This window comes from Lithobates pipiens, unplaced genomic scaffold, assembly GCF_037356315.1.
Source record: "Lithobates pipiens isolate NorthernLeopardFrog02 unplaced genomic scaffold, aLitPip1_a1.2 Scaffold_22, whole genome shotgun sequence".
Classification (NCBI taxonomy): domain Eukaryota; kingdom Metazoa; phylum Chordata; class Amphibia; order Anura; family Ranidae; genus Lithobates; species Lithobates pipiens.
Genome location: NW_027507784.1, coordinates 227,629,763 through 227,653,727, shown reverse-complemented (window position 1 = coordinate 227,653,727; position 23,965 = coordinate 227,629,763). Strand labels below are relative to the sequence as shown.

At 46.9% G+C, this 23,965-nt stretch overlaps 1 protein-coding gene across 6 annotated transcripts in view; it reads right to left on the bottom strand.

The window, feature by feature from the left end:
- Nucleotides 1-23,965, bottom strand: part of NTAN1 (N-terminal asparagine amidase) — a 413,363-nt gene that overhangs the window by 6,746 nt on the left and 382,652 nt on the right. The window lies entirely within an intron of this gene.

Here is a 23,965-nt window from a genome sequence, read left to right as displayed (position 1 = left end):
TCTGAAAGGGAAGTACCTGCCTTCTTCAATTAACCAGTTCCTAACCCTGCCCCAGGCTGACCCTCTACATATCCCCCCCGATCCAGGCCAGGGGTCTGGACACCAGGAACCCAGTGGCAATAGACCCAGGACAAACCTACAAACCTGAAGTCCTGTAGAGCAAGGAACCACCAGGTGATTCTGGAGTTTTTTTATGTGTAAACAGGGGGAGGGGATCTGCTGAACATGTGCCGCCGCACTGATCTGAGGTACTGAATGGGGGCTAGACTGAAGAGGGGGGCTAGACTGAAGAAGGGGGGCTACACTAAAAGGGGGGCTACACTAAAAGGGGGGCTACACTAAAAGGGGGGCTACACTAAAAGGGGGGCTACACTAAAAGGGGGGCTACACTAAAAGGGGGGCTACACTAAAAGGGGGGCTGCACTGAAGAGGGGGCTAGACTGAAGAGGGCGAGCTGCACTGAAGAGGGGGGGCTAGACTGAACGGGGGCTGCGCTGAAGGGGATCTGCACTGAACGGGGGCTACACTGAAGAGGGGGGCTGCACTGAAGAGGGGGGCTGCACTGAACGGGGAGCTGCACTGAACGGGGAGCTGCACTGAACGGGGAGCTGCACTGAACGGGGAGCTGCACTGAACGGGGAGCTGCACTGAATGGGGAGCTGCACTGAACGGGGAGCTGCACTGAACGGGGAGCTACACTGAAGAGGGGGGCTGCACTGAATGGGAGGCTACACTGAAGGGAATCTGCACTGAATGGGGGGCTACACTGAAGAGGGAGTCTGCACTGAATGGGGGCTACACTGAAGAGGGGGTCTGCACTGAATGGGGGGTCTGTGTAACATGCAGGGGGTCCAGTGCTGCAGGGTGTTGTGTAATGTAAAGGGGTCCAGAGGATCAGGGTGTTGTGTAATGTAAAGGGGCCCAGAGGCACAGGGGGCTGTGCAATGTAAAGGGGCCCAGAGGTGCAGGGTGTTGTGTAATGTAAAGGGGTCCAGAGGTTCAGGGTGCTATGTAATGTAAAGGGGCCCAGAGATGCAGGGTGCTGTGTAATGTAAAGGGGTCCAGAGGCGCAGTTGTGGAGAGGGGGTACGCAGTAGTGAAAAAGAGAAATTGAAGGATGCAGGGGGCACAGTGGGGTATTTTTACATTTTAATGGGGGGGGTGCAAGATATAGGATCCGCCCCGGATGGCAAATGTTCTAGGTATGCCCCTGTTATATACACTGTTCTGCCCATATTTTTCATAATATGTGCTATGTGCTGTTACAGATTATACTGCAATGTTAGTTTCACGTTGCTGCCATCTAGTGGTCAGAGTGGAACTGTAATTCCTTCATTTCATGATTGCTCCTTGATCCAAGCAGACTGCATGCTGTAGAGCTCTTATCTATTCCTGGACTAATGGTGGAATTGTCTGTGAGTGCTTTCACTGATAGAGTGAGGCTGCTGTATAATGTTTTAATGTACTTACGCATATGTTTGTTTATACTTATGTTGTAGTTTTACAAAGTCATTTGGAAAAAGAATACATACAGATCTGATGTCTCATGTTCCTTAACCTCTGAATTATTGATAAGCTGTTTGACTAGTGTTATACAACAGTTCAATAACGCGAAACAGAACAGTAAAAAGACACCCACGTGGCAGTCTAGAATAAACCGAGATGCCATTACTGCAACATGAGTCTAAGATCAGGGACAAAGTACCAGGCTGATGTCACGCTACCGCAGACACAGCAAGGCATGGATAACATTCCCAGTGCCCAGCAAGACGATGCACAATCGCATCTGTCCAGATCTTCACGGGCTAGCAAGATGTCCTCAGCAAGTTCCACAGCAGTTAAAGCTCGTGCCAAGGCAGAAGCTGCCTGCGTCCAGCTACAGTACGCAGAAAAAGAAGGGGAATTAGAATCAAAATTGCTCATTCTGAAGCGACAGACCGCTGCTGCAGCTGCTGAAGCAGAGGCCGCTGCCTACATGGGAACAAGTCGGTCAGGAAGTGAAAAATCATATAAAGACTCAGAGGTTCCAGGAAAAAACTCTATTCTCTGTAGATCTAACAAGTGAGTACATCCAGAACCTTACTGATGTGCATACAAAGGAACAGTCTCTTAAATCTGAAGCAAAGGAATTCAGGCAAAGATCAACATGCCCCCTGAGTAGGCCCAATCAACCACATGAGGTCAGCGGCTGCAAGCAAATCAAGAATGAAGCACCAGAAACCCCTAAGAACAAAAAACAAGTGTTCCCATCAGCTCAACCCATAGATTACATGTGCGAACAACAATGTGCAGTGGATGCCACCAAATATCTCATCTGCAAAGAAATGGTTAGCGCAGGCTTTCTCCAATTTGATGACTGTCCTGAAAACTATTGGGCATGGAAATCCTCCTTTCTGAATGCCACTGAAGGTCTGAACTTTTCACCAGCAGAAATACTTAATTTAATGATAAAATGGCTTGGTACCGAGTCAGCAGAGCATGCTAAGAGGATGAGAAGAGCAAACCTGTTCAACCCTGCAGCAGGACTCAACATGACCTGGAAAAGACTAGAAGAAACGTATGGATCCCCAGAGGTAATAGAAGGAGCACTATTGAAAAAACGTGAAGTCTTTCCCAAGGTGGGCTACAGAGACAACGTGTGGCTACAAGAACTAAGTGATCTTCTACTAGAGATAGAATATGCCAAGGAGGATGGCTACTTGCCAGGACTTTCATGTCTAGATACAGCTAGAGGCACCAATCCCATAGTAGAGAAACTACCCTCAAATCTACAAGACAAGTGGATGTCTGTGGGAGGTAAATTCAAAGAAGATTATGGAGTTGCTTTCCCCCCTTTCTCTGTGTTTTCTAGGTTTGTCCGACAGCAAGGGAAAATCCGAAGTGATCCCAGTTTCGCCTTCACCACCAGCAGCAATCAATCACACAGACCTGAGAAACCTCACAGACCTCACGGTAGGAATTCTGTATCCACACACAAAACAGCTGTACCTTTAGAAGTCACAGACTATCAAAGCACCCACAAGGTACACACCATAGACAACCCTGATAGACACTGCCCAATACACACAAAAAACAAATCCACTGAAGAAATCCAAAGGCTTTAGAAGAAAACCCATTGCAGAGTGGATGTCCTTCCTTAAACAAAACGGCATCTGTTTCAAGTGTTGCGGATCTACTTATCACGTTGCCAAAGACTGCAAAATACCAGTAGAATGTACAGAATGTTTGCACCCAGGCCCTGCTCCTGTCCCAGTAGAGACTGTAGAACCCAGGAAAGATCAGGGCAGGGAGCAACAAGAGACTAATTGCACTAAAGTATGTGGACAAGGCAAGAGTGCATGTTCATGCTCTAAAATCTGTTTAGTGACTGTGTATCCCAATGGCAAGAGAGAAAGGGCAGTGAAATTGTATGCAGTGCTAGATAAACCGAGCAACAAATTCCTTGCAAAGACAGAATTCTTTAATATCTTTAATCTTAAGGCAAGTGCAGTTCCATACACTCGAAGGACATGTGCGGGGACAATTGAAACCACAGGGAGAAGAGCTTCTGACTTTACCATTGAATCCTTCAATAATAAGGTGCAGTTCTCACTTCCTACCCTAACAAAGTATGGCATGATACCTGATGACAAAACTGAGATTCCCTCTCCAGAAGTAGCCCATCACCACCCGCACCTCCGCTCAATTACTCACCTTATCCCAGCTGTTGAGCCAGATGTTTCTATCCTTCTTCTTGGGAGAGACATCCTTCAGGTACACAAGGTGAGTCAGCAAATCAATGTACCTTATAATGCCCCCTACGCACAGAGACTGGACCTGGGGTGGGTTATTGTAGAAGTTTGCCTGGGGACAGTGCCCGAGCCTGACAATATTACCACTTTGAAGACGTCTGTTAACAAATGGACACACATCCCTTCTCAGTCCCTGTCACAACAGCTTCCTTGTCATGAATGAATGAATGAAATACTTATATAGCGCACAATGCGAACTGAATCGCCTCTAGGCGCTTGTCAAGGAAAGCTTTGGCAGGTCAACACAAAACTGTGACCCTTCTACACTATATGGTAAGGAAGAAGTTAATTCCAACATTGAGACAGACAATCTAGGGATTACAGTGTTCCAGGAAACTAAAGATGATGATAAACAGGCCCTCTCTATAGAGGATCAGACCTTCTTGCATATCATGGATAGAGAGGCTTACCAAGATGATAATCACAGTTGGGTAGCCCCTCTTCCCTTTCGCACACCCAGACATGTTTTGCCTAGTAACAGGGAGCAAGCCATGAAGCGTTTGCATTCACTCAGCAAAACTCTGCAGAGAAAACCAGAAGTGAAAAAAGATTTCACTGAATACATTAAAGGGATGCAAGACAATGATCACGCTGAAGTTGCAGGACCACTTGAAACAGACAGAGAACACAGGTATTTACCAATGTTCGGTGTTTACCATCCACACAAACTCAACCAAATCAGAATAGTTTTTGATTCCAGCGCAGAGTATAAAGGAGTCTCTTTAAATGGTGTACTGTTGAGTGGCCCTGACCTAAACATTACTTTGCTAGGTGTTCTCATGCGCTTCAGAAAAGAGCCCGTTGCTTTCACAGCAGATGTGCAACAAATGTTTTATTGGTTTCTTGTCAGAGAAGACCACAGAGACTTTCTATGTTTTCTCTGGTACAAAGATAATGGCATAGACAAAGAAATTGATGAGTACAGAATGAAAGTGCACGTATTTGGTAATAGCCCCTCTCCTGCTGCCGCTATATACTACATGCAAAAGACTGCCTAGAAAAATGCAGAGTGCTATGGACAAGAAACCAAACATTTTGTATTGAGACATTTTTATGTAGATGATGGACTTGCTTCTACTAGCACACCTGAAGATGCAATTTCCATCCTTAGTAAAGCAACGCAAATGCTGGCAGAATCCAACCTGCATCTTCATAAAATCACCTCCAACAGCCAAAATGTAATGGAATCCTTCCCTGTAGCAGACAAAGCTAAGGACCTTAAAGAACTTTGCCTAGGTACTGACACCCTTCCCCTGCAGAAAAGCCTAGGCCTAAGTTGGGCTCTAGAGACAGATCGTTTTGTTTTCAGTTTCCTCAGGGGAAAAAGCCTTTTACACGTAGAAGCGTTCTATCCACCGTAAATAGCCTCTATGATCCCCTAGGGTTTGTATCACCTGTGACGATAAGAGGTAAGGTCTGTTGTGGAAAAATTTATATGTATTTTTATATGTATTGTCATAAGAGTCCTCCTGTGTTCATTCTCTCCTAGCCCACTCTAAAAGAGTTGACTGGGATAGACTGATACTGGTTGAGATCCGTTAGGTAGTGGATAACTTCCTGAGATTGGAAAGAGGTGTTTGTGTAGTGGGGGTGTGTCCGCCAGAAAAAGGGCCACTGTACACTGTACAATGTAAATAAAAGATTGGTTCAGGTCAGGGAGCACACACATGCTGACCGTTTGGAGAATGTAAGAATGCTGGTGATGTCTCTTTAATGGGGAACAAGAGGGGCCTGGCTGAGGAGCAGTCAGGCCGAGATGAGGATGTAGGATGATGTCTAAATACTTGGATGAGCTAAAGTATTATATCATTAAGATGGAAATGAGTGCATATATGAGCACAGTAGACGTGGCTGTGTGCATAGCATACAGCCAGATTGCTACGTCAGATGGCGGGCCCGGTATTTATGGACCAAACGGAGCCCCCCTCTGCAGAGGCAGAAAGGGGGAGAACAGATCCCAGTCCAGGACATCAAAACTTTGTTGTCCTGAGACAAAAGGGGTACGTCTTCTCTGCCTGATACATTGGGGAGGTCCCACTTTGCGAAAAGAACACATTTTTCATCTTTTTGAGATAATGCTGGAAGTCTGATTGCATGTGTGCGTGTATGTGAAAATGTGTGTGTGAAAGTGTGTGTGATTTGGATCAGCTCGAGTGTATGTGTATGGAAACTGCATGTTGTGTAACAAGTTCTGTAAGTAATTGAATGAGAAAGTGATGAATTTTGATCTTTACCTATGTATGGAACAAGTAGACTGCATGAGTCTTGTAGAGCAGTTTGTAGCTGCAAGTTTGTGTGCCATGTGGCCTGGGGGAGGGGTAGCTATTTGTGTTGAACAGGCTATACCCTGTGGGAAGGGAAATTACATTCTGAGCAATCGCTGTATGTCCCAATGGCTAGTTATGGAAGCTGATGCCAGAAAGCTGATGCCAGAATTGAACTTTGTTTGAGAAAAGAGGGTATGTTTGAGCTGGGATATATTGTGTTATATTGTGGTTTTATGAGGTGTTTTTGTTTCATTGGATAACATGTGTTACTATGTGTGCATTCTCAATTGTGTGGTAAGATTACATACTTTTCAGTGGAACTGTTCCTAAACTGCGTGTCTGTTTAACCACTTAAGGACCGCCGCATGGCAATGTAAGTCGGCAGAATGGCACCGACAGGCACAAGCACATACATGTATGTGCTTGCCTTCCAGCGGGTGGGGGGTCCGATCGGACCCCCTCCCGCTGGCTGCGGCGGTCCGTTTCGCTTCAGGAGCGATCCGGGATGAGGGGATGGCCATTGGTTTCTGGCCATCCCCTCTCGATCGCTCCTGGCAAATGAGAAGCTTCCCCCACCTGTGTAGTATAAACACAGGCAGGGAGGAAGTGATGTCATTCTCCTCGGGGCGGTCTTTTTGACCGGACTGCGAGGAGAACACAATAGTAAGTGCACCAACACTACACTGACACGTAGGTACACATAGGCACACAAAATACCCCCTGATCGCCCCCCCCCCCCCCTCCCAGTCACAGTGTCACTGATTGCAGTGATCATTTATTTACTGATCACTGCATTTAGTGTCAGTTGTGACAGTAAAAACTGTCAGGGCAGTTAGTGTTAGGTCCAGGGTAGCCCCCTACCCCCCAATAAAGGTTTAACCCCCTGATTGCCCCTAGAGTTAACCCTTTCACCCCCTTTTGCCAGTGTCACTAAGTGATCGTTTTCTGATCGCTGCATTAGTGTCACTGGTGCCGCTAGGTAGCTAGTTATTTTTTTAGGTTCACCGCCAGGTTTTTATAGCGCTAGGTACCCCCCTTTATTACCCAATAAAGGTTTTAACCCCATGATTGCCCCTAGAGTTAACCCTTTCACCAGCGATCACCATATAAGTGTCACTGGTGACACTGGTTAGCCAGTTAGTTATTTAGGTTCCCTGTCAGGTATTTATATAGCGTCAGGGACCCCCATATACTACCTAATAAAGATTTTAACCCCCTGATTGCCCCTAGTTAACCCTTTCACCAGTGATCACCATATAAGTGTTACGGGTGACTCTGGTTAGTTAGTTTGCTTTTTATAGCATCAGAGCACCCACCATTTATTACCCAATAAAGGTTTAACCCCCTGATCGCCCGGCGGGTGATATCAATTAGGTTTTAGGGTCAGAGTCTGTGTTGCCCCAGGCAGCGCTAGGTTAGTGGCAGTACCACTAACACCCACGCGGAAAGCATACACCTCCCGTAGTGGTATTGTATCTGAACAGATCAATATCTGATCTGTTCAGATCTATACTAGCGTCCCCAGCAGTTTAGGGTTCCAAAAAAACACATTGTTATCGGGATCAGCCCAGATACCTGCTAGCACCTGCGTTTTGCCCCTCTGCCCAGCCCACCCAAGTGCAGTATCGATCGATCACTGTCACTTACAAAACACTAAACACATAACTGCAGCGTTCGCAGAGTCAGGCCCGATCCCTGCGATCGCTAACAGTTTTTTTGGTAGCGTTTTATATTTAAATCCTGAAGGCAGTGCTTGGTTTTCGGGGTCCTGTACGTGGCTAGGCTCCCAAAAAGTCCCCCACATGTGGTATCCCCGTACTCGGGAGAAGCAGAATTTATTTTGAGGTGTAATTTCACATATGCCCATAGCATGTGTGAGCAATACATCATTTAGTGACAACTTTGTGCAAAAAAAAAATAAAAAATTTGTAATATTCCTGCAACTTGTGGCAAAATATAAAATATTTCATGGGCTCAACATGCCCTTCAGCAATTTCCTTGGGGTGTCTACTTTCCAAAATGGGGTCATTGGGGGGGGGGGGGGGGCTGTGTGTTATTTTGGCATTTTATGGCCTTCAAAACTGTGATAGGTAGTGAGGAGTGAAATTAAAAATTTGCACCCTAAAGCCCCATACACACTATCAGATCTTCTGCTGATTTTTTTCCTTCAGAAATCCTGAAGGCAGTGATTGGTTTTCGGGGTGCCGTACGCGGTTAGACTCCCAAAAAGTCCCACATATGTGGTATCCCCGTACTCAGGAGAAGCAACAGAATATATTTTGGGGTGCAAGTCCACATATAGCTATGGCATGTGTGAGCAATATACCATTTAGTGACAATTTTTTGTAAACTTTTTTTTTGTGTCATTATTCAATCACTTGGGACAAAAAAGAATATTCAATGGGCTCAACATGCCCCTCAGCAATTTCCTTGGGGTGTCTACTTTCCAAAATGGGGTCATTTGGGGGGGGGTTGTACTGCCTTGCCATTTTAGCACCTCAAGAAATGAGATAGGAGGGGCGTGGCCGGATGTGATACAGGGAGGACGTGAGGTGCTAGAGCTCCCGGTATCCTGAGTATAATCCTATACCATCCTCTCTGCTGAAGGACCCGGCGATGCTTTGTTTAATTTGTTTGTAATTTGTTTGGGTAGATGTCACTGCAGCAGTGTGGCATGATCCGAATGACTGTTCACGCCAAGCAAACAGGTTATATAGAGGCAGGTATGTACAACTGACCATAATTTCTAACAAACAGCCAGCTGAGGCCAGGTAACACACATGGCGCGTCATGCAGTAGGGTCGGCCGTGTGTTAATATGCTCCCAGGTGGAACGGCATCCCATGTTGTGACATCACTGGCATGTGTACGCCTCGAACGTCCGCGCCCTAAGCTGAGGCACAAACAGGAAGGGAACCAACCCGCACATAGAAATGCGAGCTGGAGGTTCCCCCGGGCATGGCCGACCTAGTGGCCTATCCCTGGGGGCCTCCAACGTGCTGGGCAGTAGGTCAACTACCCACAAATCAGAATTGCCCACCTGGGACTACCGTATGAGGGTGACCTACTTTGAACCTGAATAAATGACCGCACGGGCACCTGGAAGTAACAGCAACACCGTGTGCTCGGTGGTGGAAAGACTGCCAGTGCAAACAACCCAGTCCTGTCCTGTAATAAAACGCATGATATGAACTTATTTGAACAGTCTAGAAAACAATAATAAGAACGTAATAAATACAAACATCCAATTAGCAATAATGCATATAGTACCACAGCAGATTAGTTTCTGGCTGCGGCATCATCAACATAATTGTACCCAAATATATTGTACTATGTATGCCACAAAGTATCCTCCATACATACATGGACAAAGTACCTTGATAAGGAAAAATGGAAGAAAAATGAGAACAGAGATTTTTTCTACAAATCGAATTCGCATATACCTGATTGAAAGCCCTCCAGGTATGGTTTAAAGCTAAACGCTTCATTAAGGCAAAATATCCATCTCAGTTCACTCTGTAAGAGTTGCTTATTTGTGGGCAGTTGACATACTGCCCGGCGCATGGGAGGCCCCCATGGCTGGGGAACCTACAGCTCGCATTTCTACGTGCGGGTTGGTTCACCTCCTGTGTGCATCTCAGCTTGAGGCGCGGATGTTCGGGACGTACACGCCGGCGCCACTTCATCTGGGAGCATCTTAACACACAGCCGTGCCTACTACATGACGCGGCGTGTATGTTACCTGGCCTCAGCTGACTCTTGTTGCTTGTTAGCAATTATGGTCAGCTGTATTTACCTGCCTCTATATAACCTGTTTACTTGGCGTGGATGGGCATTCGGATCATGCCACACCACTGCAGCGACATCTACCCATACAAATTACTTTAGGTATGTTACCATAATTTGTGCACTTTGCCAAGAATCTGGATCTGTCAGTCTTAACATGGGACATTGACTGATCTAGCCATTTACTATTTGACCATTTTTTGACTAATCGGTTTACATTTAGTGCTAGATATTGCACTTATATTACCCTGGTGCCCTTTGTGCTTATATTTACAGACACACACCATTCTAATTTTACTATATACTCCATACTGGCCGGTTAGCCTTTGCTGATTCATTCACCATTGGCTGGGTGCTCCTGCTGTGGCTCTCACTCTCCCACTTCCAGATTTCTTCGGCTGTGAGTGGCTTACATCCCCCCTTTTTCCATCTTGGAGTGGTTCTGATTGCCTGCGGACCCCGGAGGGATACACACGCCAATTCCACCTTTTTTCCCATGTGTCCGTTGTTGGTTGATCCGCTTGTGCAAGTATTTTAAACCCACTGTCTTTGGTAGCCTTACCATTCTTTTATTCCAATCATCTGAAAAGCCTCTCCAAGTTCTGGTACAATCCATCATAACCCCACCAAGCATTTTTGACCCCCGGACTGTAAAGCTGAGGGTCCATGATTTCTGGTGAGTGGGGTCACAGGAGGGGAGCGTATCTCTGATGTGTGATATCTGAGGTTTCCTTACCATTTGGCTGTCAAACTTTTACCGTTTGATAGCCAAATGGTTGTTTTGTTGTCACCAATAATTGTTTAATTATTTTTATCACTATTGCACTCGTGCACTTTATATTGTGATTGTATATGTTTAATCAGTCCACTAGCGCTGTTAATATTTGTTCACTTATTTTCAACCTACCGTCTTGTTTCCATGAGCTTTGGTTTAGCATGTAAATCATTGTTTAAAATATAACTCTAATAGGAAACTCTTTTTCTTTATTACCATTACTTGTACTAATTTCTATCATATTTACTGTATATTGTAGAGAAAATTAAATGATTGCTATAAATGACACCAAGCCTCTGAAGAAGGACGTCTTTGTCCGAAACATGTCAGGCGTTATTTCCAGCATTGATATCTGCTAGCCCAGAAATTCTTGTACAGGGCAGCTAAGTTTCATGTTTACTATGTCTGTAATGCCAACATTTTTACAATTAACCTTTTGATACCTGTATGTTATTTGAATTAGATATCATATATTGTGAATAAACATATATATTTTTTTACTATAGATTTGGTTCGTCATTTAAAATCCTGAGGGGTTATACCATGCCTTGTGCACTAGGTTGTTCTTTTGATGTATATTTAAGCAAACATGTATAAACATGTATCTTTATGAGATCGCGTTGCTTTATGCGATTACGTCACTTTATGCAATCACGCATCACGTTATCATAAATAATCATGTCTATTTATATAAACATGCATCTTTATGCAACCATGCATGTATAACCATGTACATTTATGCAAGCATTAATAACCATGCTTCGGTGTGTGACTATGCATTCTGTGCAACCATGACCATGTATCTTTATACAAACATGTAAAACCTTGTACATTTATGCAAACATGAACATGCATCTTTGTGCAACCATGACCATGTATTTTATGCAAACATGTATAGCCATGTACATTTATGTGAATATGTAAAAATATGTATCTTCATTAACTGTGCGTATTTAGCAACCATGTGTTTCTGTAACCGTGCATTCCAGCAACTGTTTGCTACAGCAATTGTGCGTTTCAGATAATTTGCAAGCAAGCACCTGCTAAACTGCAGTTGGCCCCATACCAGACCTGCAGGATTTAACCAAGGACATATGCACTATACTGGAGATACAACTCCTTAAAATGCACCCATGCTCATGTTTTTCTAAAAGTATACTACTCTGCACCTGTCTACAGAGCAGTTAACAACACCTGAATATGAACTGCTAACTATCCAGGGGTGTATCGACATACAGTTGTACAGTCCCCTCGGATAAGCAGTAAATATGCAGCATGCAATTATGACTTGTTTTCCCATAGTAAGTACTCACACTTTGCTAGTATCCATGGGCTGCTGCTATCTCTCCAGAGGCCTATCTGAACTTGTTGCCACATGGCATGGCCACCCTTCCACTTCCTGCCTATATAAAAATAGGCCATACTGAGCAAGCCTGCGACCTCTATTGGCTGGAGGAGAAAGAGTAGCCCACATGAGTAAGAAGTACATAGCATGATTAAACAGCACACTGCTCCCAGTGGCCACCAGGAGAACAGACAGTCAGATCTCTCTCTCTTTTGTTATAAGAGAAAGTGCAAACAAATGTAGACTTACTATTCCTGCTGCAGGACTCTGAACATAACAGGAGTCCAATCTTCACCCATCACAGCAAGCTTTGTCATAAAAGACCATCAGAGACTGGGTTGCCCTTAATGTGGGGTCCACTATCCTGGACCTGTATAGTACCCTGGACCTTGATCAGAACAAACACTGCACAGGGTTCCAATATGCAGGATCCCGCGCCCTGCAATATGCAGGGTCCCACGCCATACGCCTGCTTTACAGGCAAAAGCAGGAGTCTCCTCTGCTTCCCATGTGAGGCTCAGGTGCCATCCATTTTTGGCTGACAGCTTCTTCGAATGTATCCGATTGAAGTCCACGATTCCTAATAGAACTGTCCAGACCTTCAAGTATGCTCCAAGAGCACATGTAAAAAAACTGATGTGCTTCCTGTGAAGGAGGGGTTATGTAGAGGGGAACTTCCTGTCTTTTCTTGGTGTCAGGTACCTTGGAGGAGACTGAATTGACAAGGTCGGCCTCTCTTCTATCTTCCTCACAGGCTCCACTGGGAGTGGTACAGAGGGAACCGAGGGCCAGAAGAGACACGAGTGTCTGCAACTGTGGACCCGGAGCCTTGCAGCAGAGGAAGCGAACTTGGCAGGCAGGTGAGCCGTCAGGGCTGGATGGATCGTCTGGACTTAAAGGGGAACTCCGCAGGAACAGTGGAACTGGAATCTGCGGTGTGGTTAGGTCCTTGATAGGCTTACAGCAGAAGATCACAAAAGGTCACTGGATCAAGGTAGCAGGCACCGGCAGGATGAGCAGCAGCGAAAGCAGGGTCTTGTAGGAAGCCAGATTTGGCGGCAGGCGGGCACCGAGGTACAGATTAGCAGGCAGAGGCAAGGAAGAATAGCCAGGGTCAGGAGCCGGAAGTCAGAGCCACAACAGGATCCAGAAGCAGGGTCAGGGCAAGCCGGGTTCATCAGGAGGTATCAGGCATGAGAATAGCGGGTGCAGGGTAACAGGAACAGCTGAAGATCAGGCCAACCTGAGATTTGTAGTGGAAAGCCAAACCTTATCCCCAGGCTTAAGGTCTAGATTACCCCTTCTCCTCCTGTCATAGAATCTCTTATTATTTTCTTGAGACTTCATGATGGTTTCTTGCAGGAGTTGGTTGTTAGATCTCCAGAATTCCAGACGATCCTGTACTGCTGGGACTAAAGATTCCTGGGGAACATTGGGCAAGAAGGATGGGTGAAACCCATAGTTTGCAAAGAAAGGAGTCTGTTTGATCATGGAGTGTATCGAGTTGTTAAAAGCGAATTACGCTAACGTCAACAGAGAAGCCCTGTCGTCTTATGCAAACAAGCATAAACAGCGTAAATACTGCTCCAGGGTCTGGTTCATCCTCTCTGTTTGACCGTTAGTCTGTGGATGGTATACAGGCGACAAATAGTGTTTAATGCCCAAGTGCATAAGGATTTCCAAAATGGAGAGGTGAATTGCACCCCACGGTCAGAGGTGATACTGGCAGGAATACCGAACAACTTCCTTGATAAAAGAAGAAGCAGTCTCTGCAGCAGAAGGGGTGCCCTTCAAGGGCACAAAGTGGGCCACCTTGGACAGCCGATCCACAATGACAAAGATGATGGTGAAGTCTTCAGATGGTGGTAACTCAACAATGAAGTCCATGGTGATCATGGTCCATAGTTTATCAGGGACAGGAAGGGGTTCCAATAGTCCCCAATTCTTAGCTCTGTCAGTCTTGTTCCGGAGTCACGTTGTGCATGACCTAATGTAGTTCCTGCAGTCCTGTATCAGGTCTGACCACCAGAAGGAGCACAGGACCAGATTAGAAGTCTTTTGAACTCCAAAATGCCCTGCCAAGGGGTGGTTGTGGTACATGTAAAGAACAGCTGTTCGCAATTGCGCAGGAACAAAGATCTGTTCGTCATGAAAATAGAGACCCTCTTTCAGTTGGAGGTGGAGTTCTGGAGGTGGGGAATGGTACTGAACTGCCGTCGATCTGAGAGATGAGATCTGCAAAAGAAGAACATTTTTAGCAGGCAAAATGATATCATGCTCCGGGGGAACCTCAGTGTCTTGAAACATGCAGGAAAGGGCGTCAGGCTTCCCGTTCTTGGAACCAGGCTGGTAAGTTATGTGGAAACAAAATCTTGCAAAAAAGAGAGCCCATCTGGCCAGGTGGGGTCTCAGTCTCTTGGCAGTTCTTAAATACTCAAGGTCCTTATGATCGGTGAACACAAGAATGGGATGCGCCGCTCCCTCAAGGAGATAGCACCATTCTTCCAAGGCAGATTTAATAACCAGTAGTTCCCGATCACCCACGTCATAGTTCCTTTTCTGAGGGATTTTGTTTTCTAGAAAAAAGCAGATGGGATGTAGAAGAGATTGCGCCCCGTCGCTGAGACAGTATGGCCCCCACAGCGATTTCGGAGGCATCAGCCTTGAGGACATAGGGCAAGTTAGGATCAGGATGTCTCAGAATGGTTGCAGATGTGAAAAGGCTCTTCAACTTGTCAAATGCAGCTTGCGTCTCTACAGTCCATGAGAAGGTTACACGTGATCTGGTTACTTGAGTAATGGGGGAAATGAATCCCGAAAAGTTCTTGATGAATATCCTGTAGAAATTTGAAAACCACACAAATCACTACGCAGACTTCCCATCAGTGGGGGCTGGTCAGTCGAGTTACTGCAGACACCTTCTGGGGATCCATGGCGATCCCATCTGTGGAAATAATGAGACCCAGGAACTGGATGGAAGACTTCTCGAACTCGCACTTCTCGGCCTTGGTGTAAAGCTGGTGTTTCCTTAGCCTGTCTAGAACATTTCTAACGGGGACTCGGTGCACATCCAGGGAAGAGGAGAAAGTTAATATATCATACAGATAGACAATAGTGAACACATCAAGGAAGTCACAAAAAACATCATTCACAAAATGTTGAAAAGTGGCCGGTGCGTTACAGAGTCCGAAGGGCATCACAAGATATTCAAAGTGCCCGAAACAGGAACTAAAGGCTGTCTTCCACTCATCCCCTTCCTTAATTCTGATCAGGTTATATGCTCCTCTTAAATCCAATTTAGAAAAGACACGTGCCTCTCATAGTCTCTGGAACCATTTGGGAATAAGTGGCAAAGGGTATCAGTTCTTTATGGTTATTTTATTTAAGTCCCGATAGTCAACACAAGGCCGGAGTTTGTGATCTTTCTTCTCGACTTCCCGAATATTCCTGCCCGGCAGGAAATGAAGAAGGCTGGATAAAACCCTTGTCAAGGTTTTCACTGATGTATTTTCGAAGTTCATCAAGTTCAGGTTCAGAAAGGGGAAAAATTCTGCCAAAGGCAATTTCAGCGCCAGGCAATTGGGCAGTCAAATGGTCTGTGAGGGGGCAAAGTATCTGCATTCTTCTTGTTGAAGACATCAAGGTACTCGTGATACATGGAGGGCACCATTTTAACAGTCTCAGGATCAGCACTGATGCAGAAGAATGGTCCTTCGGAACTAGGTGGTGGAGGAAGGCAGTTCTTCTTACAGTAGTCAGAAGTAAAAGACACCTCCCCAGAGGACCAATTGATGAGAGAGGAGAGGGTTATGTGCCCTCAGCCAGGGTTTCCCAAGAATGACAGGGAAAAGTGGAGAGGTGATGACATCCAGATGAAGGAACTCCTGATGCCTGGAGGTGGTAAGACATGAGATGGGTACAGTCTCTAGGGTAATGAGTCCAGACTTAATTCCTGATCCGTCCGCCAGATGGACACAGAAACTGTTCTTTTTGGCACTCAGGGGTAGTTCATGCATAGTAGCAAAAGAAGAGTCAACAAAACAGCTTCAGGCCCCCCGAGTCCACTATGGCAGAAACGGTGAGAGTCTTTTCAGCAAACTGGAGAGAGATTGACAGCAAAGTGTGGTTCTGTCCAGGATTCAGCGAGGCAACTATATTGGGTGAAGGAGAGGATTTCCTAGGACAAGTTTAAGACAAAGACATGTTCAGACAAAGGAGATCTCACATAACTGCCATGTAAAGTCTTTTGACTGGACTGGGGATGGACAGTCAAGTGGTGGTTCCTGGTTCTCTCAACCTGTCTTTCGCACAGACGTCGATAAATCAGGATGCAAAGGTGGATCAAGTCATTCTAAGAGGTGGGAGCCTCAATCCTGGCCAGTTCATCCTTGATGGTTTCTGATAGACCGAGATAGAATTGGAAGCGTAGTGCAGAACTATTCCACTTGGTATCAGAGCTCCATAGTCGGAAGTTCGAGACATAATCCTCCACAGGTTGGAGGCCCTGTTGCAAGTGAGCCAGAGTAGCCTCAGCAGTTTGTTGACAAAACGGGTCAGCATACAATTGAGCCATGGTGGCAAAAAAGGAATCTGCAGAAGCCAAAGCAGGATTATGCTGTTCCCGAAGCCTGGGAGTCTCCCAACAGCAGAGAGATGAGGAAGCCCACCCTGGTTTCTTCGGCAGAAAAAAAAAAAAAAAAAAGTGAGGTAGCAAAGAAAAATACAGCTCACAGGCATACTGAAAAATCCTGAATCTTTTACGGTCACCAGAGAAAAGTTTAGGCTCAGGAACATGAGAAAGTCCAGTGCAGCAACAGATCATGGTTTGTGTGGCTGAGTCCTTGATTACTGAAGATTCAGAGGTGATGGCTGGTCTGGGCACCAATTGTAGTTGATTGTGTAGTTGAGCAAAGTCCATGTTCAACCCTTGTACCATTTGAGAGAGTACAGTAACGGTCCGACAGAGGGTTGACAAAAGAGAGACCTCCCTTTCAGGCTCCATTAGTGGCTGACTGATACTGTCACGTACCTTGGAGGAGACTGAATTGATGAGGTCGGCCTCTCTTGTATCTTTCGCCCAGGCCCCACTGGGAGTGGTACAGAGGGAACCAAGGGCCAGAAGGGACACGAGTGCCTGCAACTGTGGACCCGGAGCCTTGCAGCAGAGGAACTTGGGCAGGCAGGTGAGCCGTCAGGGCTGGATGGATTGTCCGGTACCCAGGATCAGCTGGACTTAATGGGGAACTCCGTAGGAACAGTGGAACTGGAACGTGCGGGGTGGTTAGGTTCTTGATAGGCTTACAGCAGAGGATCGCAAAAGGTCGCTGGATCAAGGTAGCAGGCACCGGCAGGACGAGCAGCAGCGAAAGCAGGGTCTAGTAGGAAGCCAGGTTTGGCGGCAGGCATGCAACATGGTGCAGATCAGCAGGCAGAGGCAAGAAAGAATAGCCAGGGTCAGGAGTCGGAAGTCAGAGCCAGAACAGGATCCAGAAGCAGGGTCAGAGCAAGCCGGGTTCATCAGGAGGTAACGGGCAGAAGTACACGGTAACAGGAACAGGTGAAGATCAGTCAGCAACCATCTGAGGTCTTAAAATAGGCCTTCTGGCCTCACCACAAATAGTTTTTAATGCATAGTTTTCCAACAGTGTACATTCTCTAGTAATTGTAGCCGGTTTTTGGTCCACTAAGGGTTAATGACTATTACGTGGCTACTAGGGGTGCAACGGATCAAAAAACTCACAGATCGGATCTTTCCTCGGATCAGAGTCACGGATTGGATTCTTGGATCAGCAAATAATAATTGAATTTGCTAAAACCTGTGAAAATTCCACCACCATATAGTCCCCACTGTAATATCCACGTCATCTCCCCCACTGTAATATCCACGTCATCTCCTCCACTGTAATGGACATCTCCCCCACTGTAATATTGGCTGAGTATGGCTGGGTACGGCTGAGCATGGCTGGGTATCACCGAGTAATGCAGAGTATGGCTGGATATGGCAGGGTATTGCAGATTATTGGCGGGGTATTGGCAGGGTATGACAGAGTATTGGCAGGGTATGGCAGGGTATGGCAGAGTATTGGCAGAGTATTGGCAGAGTATTGGCAGGGTATGGCAGAGTATGGCAGAGTATTGGCAGGGTATGGCAGAGTATTGGCAGGGTATGGCAGAGTATTGCAGGGTGGCTGTGCATGGATGGATGTGACTGCAATTGTCCCAGAGCAGTGCTGTGGGCACTAAAGATCCAGCCCACAGTGCTGCTGCCCTCTGACCTCTCTCCTCCACTGTACAGATCAGTACACAGAGGGGAGAGAGGAACCGGTGTCAGGACATGACACTGGTTTGTTTACAAGTAATCACTCCGTCATTTGACACAGGAATCACATTGTAAACGGCCGCCGGGTGTACCAAGATCGCCACCGCTCCGGAGCTAGGCTGAAGCCGCGGCCTTTCCTAAAGCCGAGGCAGTGGAGCCCTCAGCGGATCGCGGGGTGTGCCGTTCCGAACAGGGGGACCCGTTCGGATCACTGATCGGTGACTATCCGTCGCACCCCTAGTGGCTACTATTTAACTCCCAGAGGTTAGGCTGATGAAAGGTGCGTGTTGTCTCCTGAAATGCATTTCTAGCAGCTCACTGGCAGGGATTTCTCCCACTGTTGGTGGATCAAAGTGATACAGCAATCCCTGTCCCAGTGGCTCTTGCCTCATTGTCAGCTGCAGTGGCTCTCACAGAGTATACAAATCTCTAGCATTTGTTATGCATTACAATGCACATCACTGTATTTATATAATTTGTCATATGATGTATCCTGACGTCTTGGTATTAACCTATGCAATACTCCTTTCTATATCTTGCTACCAGTGGCTGCCCATCAATAGGGGGCACAGGGACGCCCCCCTAACTACTCATTATAAAAAAAATAATAATAATGGCCCTTTAAGTATGTGCGAGACGCCAGACACACAGGTGCTATGGGAAGCATAATATGTTTGCAATCACTTGATTGGAAACAGGAAGCTCTATTGGCTTCCCTTAAAATGTCCTCAGGGTGCAGAGCTCTGCATCCCAAACGCTCCCACTGTAGCATTGTTTCCTGTTGTGGTTAGTGATTGCCAGGTCTCGTGGTGTCACTTGCGGTTTCTCAAGTGACTCATACCGGCTGGTCCGAAGGTGGACGGAAGGCGACTTGCTGTGAGAGTTGTGAGTACAGGGGGGGAGACCTTATGTAAATGGGGCACTGCTGGGGATACTTGATGTGAAGAGGGACACTGATGGGGACAACTGATGTAAAGGGGAACTCTGATGGAGATGCCTGATGTAAAGCAGGACTTTGATAGGGGCACCTGATGTAAAGGGGGACTCTGAATGGGATACCTGATGTAAAGGGGAACTCTGATTGGGACACCAAAAGTAAAGGAGGACTCTGATGGTGACACCTGATGTAAAGGAGTGCACCTGATTTAAAGGGAGACTCTGATAGAGACACCTGATGTAAAGGGGTACTCTGAAGGGGACACCTGATATAAAGGGAGACTTTAATGGGAACACCTGATGTATAGGGGGACTCTGATGGACACTTGATGCATAGGGGGACTCTAATGGGGACACCTGATGTATAGAGGGATAAAACAGAGAGGAGATAAGGGCGCTCTGGTGGAGGTGGATAGCTGGTCAGAGGGATGATAGTGATGAGGTGGCACTTCTGGCAGCACTTTGGTTAGAGGAGAAGCAACTCTGACGATATAAAAAAAGGAAAAGGAAAGCTTCAGTGGAGACACCATCAGCCTTGGGTGTCCTGCAGTGAATGCATGCTTCCCTGCTGTCTCCTCTCTCCAACACGTATGAGAACGCATTACAGCTGCTGGGCGGCTCTACACTGCTCTCTACCACCATGCTGAGAATGTACACATGCCACAGATGAGGACTCCTGATTTTATCATGTCTTTTAACACTCAAAAACCTTGTAAGTGATTTTAACCCTTTGTGCACTTTATTACATTTTGCATGATGTATAGGGGAACTCTGATGGGGACACCTGATGTATAGGGGGGACACTGATGGGGACACCTGATGTATAGGGGGACACTGATGGGGACACCTGATGTATAGGGGGACACTGATAGGGACACCTGATGTATAGGGGGACACTGATGGGGACACCTGATGTATAGGGGGCACTGATGGGGACACCTGATGCATAGGGGGACACTGATGGGGACACCTGATGTATAGGGGGACACTGATGGGGACACCTGATGTATAGGGGGACACTGATGGGGACACCTGATGTATAGGGGGACACTGATGGGGACACCTGATGTATAGGGGGACACTGATGGGGACATTTGATGTATATGGGGATACCTGATGTAAAGGGGATGCTGATGGGGACACTTGTTGTAAAAGGGAACTCTGATTGGGACACCTGCTGTAAAGGGGAGCACCTGCGTAAAGGTGGACTCTGATTGGGACACCTTATGTAAAAGGGGACTCCGATTAGGTCACCTTATGTTAGGTGGTTTTATTTAATTTTACAGTGGGGCTGCATATGATGGGTGCAGTGAGACTGCATATGATGGGTGCAGTGAAGCTGCATATGACGGGTGTGACGCCCCCAGTCCTCAACATGACTATGTCCACCGTAAATGCTTCCTTTGTCCAGAACCAGCACTACTCAAGACCCTTAGCTCCCTCAGTCATTAGCCGTAACTCAATGCAGGGTGAAAAACATCAAACTGTTTATTCAAACACAGGTACACACTCAGTGAACAACTCCCCCCTCTCTTTGATTCAGGGCGTGGTAAATTGTCCCAATTGTAAATTGTCCAATCAGCAAAGTTGTTGAAGGAATTCTCCCCTTCCCTCTCCATCCTGCCCCCAGTCCACATGCCAGGAACACAAATACAAAACATCCATCCCATAATTTCTCTTAAGGCAGAAAGACAACAGAATAATGCAATACAACCACACCCCAAACGATCCCATCAAAACAGTCCACAACAGCATGAGACAACACACAATATATACATATATACAACATTCCAGTGTGGCTGTACAGTGAGTACGACTAGCACAGATCAGACTGGGGTTCTCAGTCACCCTGCGCCCCTAATGTACACAGGGTGATTCACACACGGGGGGGGGGAGGGTCGGGGGAGCTGGACACAGAGTTTCCAGAGCTCTCCAAGGTAAGCTGGGTTCCACAAGCCCCCCACTCAAAGTGAATCCCATCACACATCTCCCCTTTCGGCAGGGGACTAACAAGAGGAGACCCTAGATGGGTTGACTCTGAAGTTAGTCAGTAGTTGCATTCCCCCAATGCCAGTATCTACACAGTACCCCAAATAAATTGTCCGAAACATAGCATTACTCACTCAGCCAGCCTCTGCCTCTCTCAGAGAACATACCCGTCGCTAGGCAGAGGTTTGGACTGGCCCTTCTCCTTGGAGACCTTTCAGCCACTGTAGGAGAATACAGGGTAACTGGGCTCACTCCTTCATGCTATTGGGGATCTTGGCTGACTGCCCAGCATCTCTGAGGTATACAAGTGGAGTATACCACTTTTGGTAGATGAAGATCAAAAGCAAAGCAAGGCTGACATCCTCCTGTCTCAGTGCCGCACCATTTTCTGGTGTTGTCTCAGTGGAGACCCATATCCTATTAACTTTCACAGGAACTCCCTCTTCTGTTAATTGAGGGCAGAGGCTAGCAGCCCTGTTGCCAGCCATTATGCTGGGTTGCTGTGAGTGGAGACCACAGTCCCATCCACCGATATCAGCTTGAGCTGCAGTTGTGTGCAGAAGCCAGTAGCATTCTGCCCTGTTAGCACTTTAGCTGAGGACTCCACATCATTCAATCCGGCTAACTGTTGGGGAGTGACCATCACCTTCTCACCATGGGCCCCTGGAACTGCCACAGGTGTGGGGCAGAGGTCTTGAACCCTCTGTCTGGTGGCCAGCGCTTCAGCTGGAGGAGTCTCTTGCAACGCCACAGATGCTGCTGTTGGTGCTGGGCAGAGCTCAGTGAAGTTTGGCCCTGATACCAGCTCTTCTGCTGGACGCTCACTCACCAGGTTGTTCGTTCTCAGCAGAACAGTCTATCAGATCCCCAATCTCTATAACTGGTGTCTGGGGATAGAGGTTCACCATCTCTGGTCCGTAGAACGAAGCAGAGGTTACTGGTGCAGAGCTCAATGATGTCTGACTCTGATGCCAGCTGTTCTGCCTGAGGCTCACCAAGTTTTTCTTCCTCAACAGAAAAGTCTATCAAATCCCCTGTCTCTGCAACTGGTGTCTGGGGATAGAGATTCAACATCTCCTGTCTGTGGAACCCAGAAGATGCCATCGGTCCTGGGCAGAGGTTAGCAGAGCTCTTCCCTGTTGTCAGAGCTTCAGCTTTGGGGTTGGCAATCTCTGAAGTTTCCACTGGCGATTCTCTGGCATGCTACTGGACAGGCACATTCCTCTAGCCAACTTTGTCTTGTGCATAAACAGGTTCGTTAAGGTCAGTCAACACTTGCTGCATCCGCCATAAAACCTCCACATTCATAGCTGTGGGGACAAGTGGGCAAAGCACACTGTTACTATGGCACATTGCCGACTCTTCAGCCAGGATTTCAGAGCTGTCAGCTGGGTACTTCTGTATAGTCCCAGGCAAAGGATGCCCCATCCTGCTGTTGAGCCTAGCAGCTGTCTAGGTGATCTCCAGCTCCCATTCCTGAACGGCCAGAAACTCCAAATCTTCCTGTGCCTAGAGCACTTCTGAGACATTCAGTATTCACTCTCTGTGCTTAATTATTTCCCTCCAAATGCCATTCCAGATCACTCCCAAAGTCAGGGTCCTTGGACAGCCTCCAGTAAAACAGTCCCAGGCCACCGTAGTCAAAGCCTTCCATGGGGCTGTCATCTGCTGTCTACAGGCACACTTGGGCTACATACAAATGGAGGGCTCTGTAGCTCTCGTCCAACTGCATCTCTGCCCGGATCAGCCTACTTAAGCTGTCCACTCCTGGTTTGGTTGTTACCCCAATATCAGCATTCACACTGCGACCAGTACTTTACATGGTCTGAGGGGAGACTTTTTCCCTGGTGGTGCTGCCCGAGAGCTAGCGCTTTCTTCCAAAGTTGTAGGCGGACAGAATCATACCATCCCAGCAGGACCTGCAATGATACTGGTCCCCTGTGCTGTGTCTGCATCTCTTGCAACCTCCTTTGGAATTCCTCTTCCATGGTGGCAGGTATCTGTACCTCTCCTCTTCTGCTATCCAGACCTTGGATCCAGGTGGTGGTTTGGATGTGTTCACAGCAAAGAAGCACAATCCCACTGCTGCCAATGAATTGTGATGGACCCCCGTCCTCAACAGGACTATGTCTGCCATAAAAGCTTCCTTTGTCCAGAACCAGCACTACCCAAATTCCCTTAGCTCAGCCAGTCATTAGCCATAACTCAATGTAGAGTGAAAAACATCAAACTGTTTATGAAAACACAGGTACGCAGGTATACACTCAGGGAGCATCTCCCCCCTCCCTTTAATTCAAGGTAGGTTAAACTGTATAACTAGCAGGGAGAGTTGTTGGAGGAATTCCACCCTCCCCTCTCCACCCTGCCCCCAGTCCACATGCCAGGAACACAAATACAAAACATCAGTCCCATAATACATTTCTCCTAAGGCAGACAGACACAACAGAACAATGGAACACAACCATGCCCCAAACGATCCCAGCAAACAGTCCACAACAGCATGAGACAATACACAGTATATACATATATACAATGTTCCAGTGTGGCTGTACAGTGAGTCCAACTAGTACAGATCAGACTGGGGTTCTTGGTCATCCTGTGCCCCCAATGTACACAGGGAGATTTACACACAGGAGGGGTTGGGGTAGCTCAACACTGAGTTTCCAGAGCTCTCCAAGGTAAGCTGGGTTCTACAAGCCCCCCCAATGAAAATCACGATGTGCATAGTGAGGCTGCAAATGATGGGCACAGCGAGGCT